The sequence below is a fragment of the Lipophrys pholis genome, assembly GCF_963383615.2.
Source record: "Lipophrys pholis genome assembly, chromosome: 4".
NCBI classification, from domain to species: domain Eukaryota; kingdom Metazoa; phylum Chordata; class Actinopteri; order Blenniiformes; family Blenniidae; genus Lipophrys; species Lipophrys pholis.
In genome coordinates, this window is record NC_137637.1 from 27,964,166 (window position 1) to 27,972,269 (window position 8,104).

The following is an 8,104-nucleotide window of genomic DNA, read 5'->3' on the forward strand; positions in this document are numbered from 1 at the left end:
ATGGTCATGATGCATTCGGTAGAGTGTCTTCCTGAGGAAAAGTCACCGGACTGTTTGCAGCGAGTAGTTTTTCTCGGTGTTTCAGACTCACTGCACCGCCGTTATCTGCGCCATGCTTTGCAAATACTTTTTGTGTGACTCAAAGGCATGACAGCATCGCGCCGTAGAGGACGAACTATTGAAGGGATTGCTGTTGTAATTTGTAAACAGTGGTTCAAGATTATTCTTGTGTCTTAATGACATTGAAAGCACTTTCATTAACATTGATTTTGGGCGATTTTGCGCCATCTCCCGAATCCGTTGTGCATGTAATGGATCTGTTATTTGAGCAAGCATCAATTGATTGCGCTGCCGAACCCTAACCCTAATCCTAATCCTAACCCTAACCCTAATTGCTGCATGATCCACCAATATTTGCAATAAGGATCCATTATGTGTGGATCCCAATGGGTAAATCGCGCCCATCACTCAAAAGCACTTTACACCTGTACCAATCAGTTGACTGTTCGGTCTCTTATTTGCCATCTACATAGCCAGTTTCTTCCTTATCTAGAGAAATGTCTTCAAGATACATTTGGTTCATGTCAATTTAATAGCAAATGTTTGCACGTTACGCTAAGGTTAGCATTGATTGCTTTCCTGTGAAGTGTCATTGAACACGTTCATATTCTTTAAATAATCAATGACTAATTCTAAAGGGCTTTTTTTTTTTAATTTGTAAATCGAGAAAAGTTTCCACCGTCGCACACAGTTCTTTTAGATGATCAAATTGTAATACACGTCCCGGTTATTTTTAATTTGTGCAAATAATAGAGAATCTTGTCTTGGTTTATTTTAGTCACTAGAGAAGCTGAGTTTTCCAGCTCTGGTGCCTCTTGGTGTGGCAGCGTCACGTCACGTGGCTGCATAGTCGTCTTTTTCTCCGGCATTATGACACATCATTAAAAACTCTAAACATGAAAAAAAATATGAAACCTTTTCTCTCTCTCTCCATGCAGTTTCCAACATGCATTGTTAAGGCCAAGGTAGTTTAGTGTTGTTCTTCTCCAGCAGATCTCACACAGACACAGATGGTATGGAACAAACTTCTTTCTGCCAATAACTTCATACACTAGTATCCAGGTTTTTTCATTATTAAGGTAACAATTTGGATAATACTGTGGCCAATGCTGCTGGACTTGCCAAATGACGGATGTGCCAAGCATGTTGCTAGTAAGAATTTGGAGAATTAATTGGTCCATCATTGCCAGTGCTTGCGTTCCCCCAGATGTTAAATTGGTGAAATCGTTTGACTTTCTTTAAGCTGATGTAATTGTCGACGCCGGCTCAAGGGATAGAGTTGCGGAGTATATCACGTTTGAAGCTCTCGGAGTGTGTGAGTGAATGGTGCAAATGTTTCAAGAGATTTAAGCTTCGAAGTGAGACAGCATAAGCTAATCCAGGTGTGGGAAAAGTACATATGTGGCTGTGAGGGTTTCTTTGGATCTATGAGCGTTTTTCACTCCCATCTCTCCCCAACGAGTTTAACTCAAGGTCAAGAGAGAGTCTGCTTTAAGTTCTTTCCGCCCTTTGTCGTCATAAATGGTCGGGATTTTCTTTTTTGAAATAAGGCCCACACTGTGTTCATGTTTATGTCACTACCGCCCTGGCACATCTGGATCCTAATAAGAACACATGGAGGAAAAATCTGCTTACTATATTACACAAAGATTACACTCTGGCTTGGATTATTGGGACAGGCATTTTAAGAGTGATCATGAACATGTTTTAAAAAAAGCTTTAGCACAGATCTGGAGGAGCCTCCGCATTTCTCCTTTATCCTACATATGGGATTAGACCCAATTAGTCATCTAATGACATTATAGTTAGTCTCCCCTTCAGGAAATCTGAATGACCAGACACCGATGAACGATGAGTTAGATCAGTGGCTTCTTCCTGCTTTGGTGCTTTGGGGATTTGAGTCCTGGCCTCTCACTGATATCCTGTGAAACTCATTTACAGGAACCTATTTAGTCACGAGCCAGACCAGATTCTTCTGCTCTTTATCACGGATTTTGGACATCTTCAGACATGCCTGGGAATTAACATAAAAGACGAAGCATTATGGTCCATAATGACAGGAAACTGTTATTTTAAGGAGTCTTTTTTGCCTTTAAGTTCTTGAGTCTTTATCTAAAGGTCAACACTAACATGCAACACTAATTCCGCAAAAACGTATAAAAAGGATCAACAGATGCTCAGTTCTCATAAACCCAACTATTACACACAGATGATCAGATTAGAATATACACAGCATCTAAGATATTCTAAGTATCTTAACATTTAATGAAAATATTGGCCCATGTAGAATTTGATGGCAACACAGTTTTTTGAAACGTTGGGAGCACCTTAGCAGAAAATTAAATCACACTAACAAGATTACTTGGATTTCTTTCGACCATTTAGGTTATTTATTTGGATAAACATATTTTAGAGAGGCAAAGTAAAGCCTTAGGCGGCATTTCACCGACCAGAACATTTCTGTCTTTAAATTGTTTAACTTTTTTCAGAAAACAATGTTACTCAGAGAAGAATTCAGAGGTTTTTGCTTGCGCCTGACACTGTGAACTCATTTTTTATCTCACAGTAATTGGTATAATCAAATACTACTACTACTAATACTACTACTAAGAAGAAGAAGAACAATGATGATGATGATGATGATAATAATACATTTTATTTGTTTAGTGCTTTTTAAGACTTTCTAAGACACTTTACATCATCATATTATTGCAAAAAAAAAAGAAAGGCCCTAAAATCAGTTCAATACTGTCTATAAGTCGATCCTGCTAACCACTACAACACTCTCTTAAAATTCAAATTACACTAATTGATTTGGTAAGAGGTTTTGCTTCTGACATTTTTTTCTATAGTCGAAAGAATCCAATCAAATCAGTTCATTTTGTTTAGTTAGTGAAAATAATGTGAATCTATGAGAGTTGCGTTATACCCTGTTTCTATATCTGTATTTTACACCAACCTTTTTCGAATTGGAGTTTTCCATGTATTTTTTTTTTTTAATGTTTTATATCATTGGAACGTGAACATCCAGATTTGTTGTTATACTGTACATGGGAAACGTGCATATATGATAGTTCCACGTGTGCACAGTAGATGATGGGAAGAGATTGATGTCTCATGTTTACAGTAGCTTCAGCGAGGGGGTGATGGGGTTTTGTGGTGAAAGGAAAACAACCTTTCCGTTATTCCAACCGCTATTCTCAGAGTATGATAGAAACCGAGGAACATATAACACCGCTTGTGTGAAAGCAAATATTCAGCGGTGTGAAAACCATTATTAACTTGGCATCTGGTAGAATGCATGTGTCCTTTCCATGATCCTGATAGACATTTCCCTGGTGAAGAAATAAAATCCAGCTATGAGAACACTATGTATATATGTGGTAGAAGTAAAATATCACTCCCAAACCTCAAACCGAGTGTTGCCTTATACTATTCATATGACACGAGTGTCTCTTCATGCTCAGCAACTGATGTGTTCGTCTATTGCTAAAGCATCAAAGTAACTCTCAATTTCTCCCAGGAAAGAGAACGTGTACGCTGCGGCAGTCCACATCTGGCCCTCATCAGCCACATCAACTCAGACCCAGCGTTTGAAAAAGACAGCTGACTTTGTTGAACCGAGCAGGAAGTAAGGGCTTAATCTAGATTCTATGAAACATTCAGATTTGATTACCACAAAGACATAGCAGAGCACGATGTTGCACAGGTCATCTTTCTCAGCCAGCGTGAGCTTTCCCGGGCAACAACGTCCCGGTACTCGCTGGAGCTCAGCAGCATCCCGTCCAATCTTCAACTGTGCATGAAGAAAATGAAGACCGGTCAATTTGCTTCTGGCAGTTTGTACATGCAGCTCCTTCTAGAAACACATTTAGGGAGAGGCTGCATCTCAACTCAGCTGATATAAACCCATCGTATTTTTTCACATGAATTGCACTCGCGTATAATTTGCGTCTGTCAAAAAATTCACTGTTGTCAAGGTTGCATCTATTTTCCTGTGGCCAGGCGTAACAGCACCGTCACTAAATTTCGTGAAGCAGCTGCTGTTCCAGAACCATCTGTGGATTTGTTCTTCCAGTTTTGGATGTCATGATTTTACCTCATGATCGGCCTTCTTTGTTTTCTCATCATGGTAACAGTCTCTCTCTGCTTCTCAACAATCCCTCACAAGTTTCTCAGACACCCAGAACTCTCTTCCTGATGCTCTTTTTTTTTTGGTTTGTTTAATCTTGTTGTGTGGCCTTTTCTTTATAGCAACGGTTTGCTTGCATTGTCAAATATGAAAGCGCAGTGGTGCAGTAGCGGCATTCTTCTGTCATACAGTGCCCTCTAGTGGTTCAACGTGTTAAATACCAGTATATTTTAATGTATAAGTTGTTTCTGAAAATGACCAGCCACACAACTCCCAAAAAAGTGCAAGTTATAGTTCGAAAAACAAGGTAATCAGAAAATGAGACTTTCAAAGGAAACGTGAGTTCTTTCGACTGATTTCCTGAACCAAATTGAGCACCTGACCTAAGTAGTGATCTAGAGGATCGGTGGTCGGACCACCAGCCGACACCAGGCCAAGCATGTGCCCTGTGACCTCCTCGGGGTCCAGCCCAGATTAGCCTGGGGCCACCAGGCAGATAGCCTTTCAGGAAGGGCTCCATGACTTCAGAGGACAATGGCTGTGTTGTCTGTGTCAGAACAGACCATTTCTACATTGGATTAAATTTCTCATGGAGCAGAGGAATTTCAAAAATTTCATCCCCTATTCTATGTAATTTCATATCAGGCTGGTGAAATCTGGATGGCAGCAGAATAATGGCTCTTGAATTCATCTCTGCAGCTGATCTGTTCGACAGCTGTAATGTAAACTTTCGTCATTTATTCCAACATATGTGGCTTTATATAATTTTTTTATGGACGAGTGTGCACGTATGTGCAAGTGATGCACTCAGAGTCCACTCCACTTTCTCTCCAGCCCTGACCGTTTCTGTTACATGTCATGATTCTCACCACATCTGTGTTTACAGCTGTGAGATGATGATGATAGGGGAATCTATTCTCTATTGTTAGTGTTTGTTTAGAAAGAGTTTTGGTGTGTAGGGTGGGGTGGGTGGGTGTTTGTGTCGTCCTGGGAGAACAGCCTGCTGACAGATGAGCGCTCATTTAGAGCACATGTCAAAAGGATGTGCCGAAAGTTCAAAGTATCAACATTCGCATTTCGTCATCGGTGCTTTCCCTTAAGGTGGGATGAAACGTCTTTGTGTCACACAGTCAACCTAAACATGGTGCGTGCCTCCCTCAAAGCAATATAGAGTTCAACCTTTATATACATCATGTTTACCTTTGTGTAAAACTTGATATTTGCCTCTTATGGAAGCTACCGGTTTAGGCTTCCAACAGGATCAATATGTCACTACTTTACTTTTCAATGTTTGATTTGGGGTGCTTTAAGGTTTTATCGTGAGCTCATAACACAGCTTGCGATGAGAAACCGTTTTCAAAGCATTGACGAAAGTGTGCAACTTTTTACATTTTGTAAATTTGTTGGCAATCATTATTAACTGCATGTCCTTGACTTCTTTAATGCCATTTTGTTTCCAAACAGCTGCACAAAAAAAGGGGACATGGCATGGATAATACAACATTGTTGACTCTTCTCAAGTCTTAAGCGTCAAAGGAATGCTGCCCCGAAGGAAGAAACTTAATCTTAAGACTCATACCTCGGAAAACTCACTGCTCGGGGTCGGAAAGTGAAATCTCTGTCCGTCATGCTGTAATTGCAGGATACTCAATGATTTTGCGAGCTCTCAATGTGACAGATTGTGCGTCAGTCAAAGTGGCGGTCTGTGACAATAAGGGCTTGTGATGTAGTCTCTGCAGTATCTCCAGGCGGACTCAATTCCTCCACGGATGCCCTGCGGCGTTGAGCGAGTGTCGCTGGCCGCCAGTTCTCCACTGAGGGGTGATGTACAGGATCAGTGGACGCCACAGTGTGACAGAGGACTCTGCTGTTACATACAGGATTTGGACATGAATCATCCACTTGGAATGTTTCCCCATGTCAAATGTGCAGTTTGACTGTGATATGTGTTGCTATATGCAAATACACTGAAAAAAAGAAAATAGTTGGGCCAACGTAACGAAATTGTTCTTCACACTCGATCTAACTCATTAACTTCATTAACTTAACTTAAGCAAGTTAATTATGTTAAGTTTGAGAACTTGATTCATTTAGATTGAAGCAATTCAGTTAAGTTGGTCCAACTATTTTCTTTTTTCAGTGTATAGAGAATATTTTTACTTTTTAATCCCCAGCAGCTTCATCTCAAGAGACCAATGTTAACTTCTTTTTCTTATATCAAATATAAATTTTAGTTTTTTTGTTTATAACCACTTTGGTAAAGCATGCAAGTGTTTTTAAACTATTTTAGCTACAAATAAGTTGTATGTTCATCATCAGTTTTTAACCGGTCTTTCTCGTACCAGTGAATTGCACTTACTGGAAACTTATGAAAGCTCACAATCACTTCCCAATTCTTTAAACAGGTGAAAATAGTTATGAAGCTCTGAAGATCTTTTCAGAATCTGTTAAAATATTTTTGAATGCCCAATTGATCTAAATGTTTTGCTACCAGATAAAGAGTGAAGCCAAAGCAACAGAAGCAAATTTGTGTTATTATTATTATTATTATTATTATTATTATTATTATTATTATTATTATTATTTGATTCTTCTCATATTCTCAAATTTCCTCTTTCCCTCCTGCTTTTTGTTGATCTGGATGTCTTTGATGTGAAACGTGAACTCGTCAAACTCAGAGCCAGTCACATTAATTGCACGTTATTTGTTAGAAACTGTATCAACTACAATATCGGTTTGACAGTGAAAAGTCTGGAAAAACCAAATGAGAAGGACACAGGAGCAGTCATCCTTGTGCTCGCCCGTCCAGAACCCATCAAATCAAAAACTGGCCCTTGAAATCAAATATGGCTGATCTGGGTCTGCTTGTCCAGGAGCCGGAGGGGTTTTGGCCTCTGGTGTGAGTTTGTGGCTATTATACCATTGCCCCAGGGCACTAAGGGTCCCCCTCTCTACCATGCACACACACACACACACATACATACACACACACACACACACACACACACACACACACACACACACACACACACACACACACACACACACACACACACACACACACACACACACACACACACACACACACACACACACACACACACACACACACAGGATCAGGTGACCCTCCGACTGTTGAAACTTTGTATGTGATCAAACCTTCCGCCTCTGCTAAGTGAGTGAAACAGGCCTGTGTGTCCCGAGAGGGAATTTTCCTGTCTCATCATGTTGTGGTTACACATACTTGGATGGGATAAATACAGTAAGCGCTGGAGGTTGCGGGCCAACAAAGTGTCCTTGTTTTATTTCTCTCTTACCAGGGGAGCCTCTCACACAGACACGGAGGGCAATGTTTTCTCAGCAATAACAATGGATGAATCCAACTTGGAATGAATTTTTTAAAATGTAAAAGTATACTTTTCCCCATCTGTCCCGTCTGTCTCGGCTTTTTGAAGATTTCCTCTAATTAGCTCTCCGTCTTTTGGCTGTAAGGGTAGACGCGTCTTTGATTTGCTGGAAAAGGTTCATCTTGTGTTTGTGAACAACTTCTTATGTAACAGACAGGGATATGTGCTTATTTCAGTAGTTGTGAGTTGCTCCAGTTTTATCCTCTGCTTGTCAGGGATCCAAGGATTCTTATACATATTGCATACACCATGCATCAGACCTATATGTAGTGAGACAGATAGGAAGGATCTATGACATCTATCATTAATAAGAGTTTTACTCTCTCTATCTCAACACACTGCATCTTAAAGGTTTCTTTGCCACGCCATAAGGTTAATTCATAATATTTAGAAGATCTTATAGTGGCGTGCGAACTGATGTAGAATCTGCTTCTATGAGGATCATCGTGTTTCAAGATTATTCTTGACACAGTATTTAGCTTGCGATTTGAATTATCGTCCATCA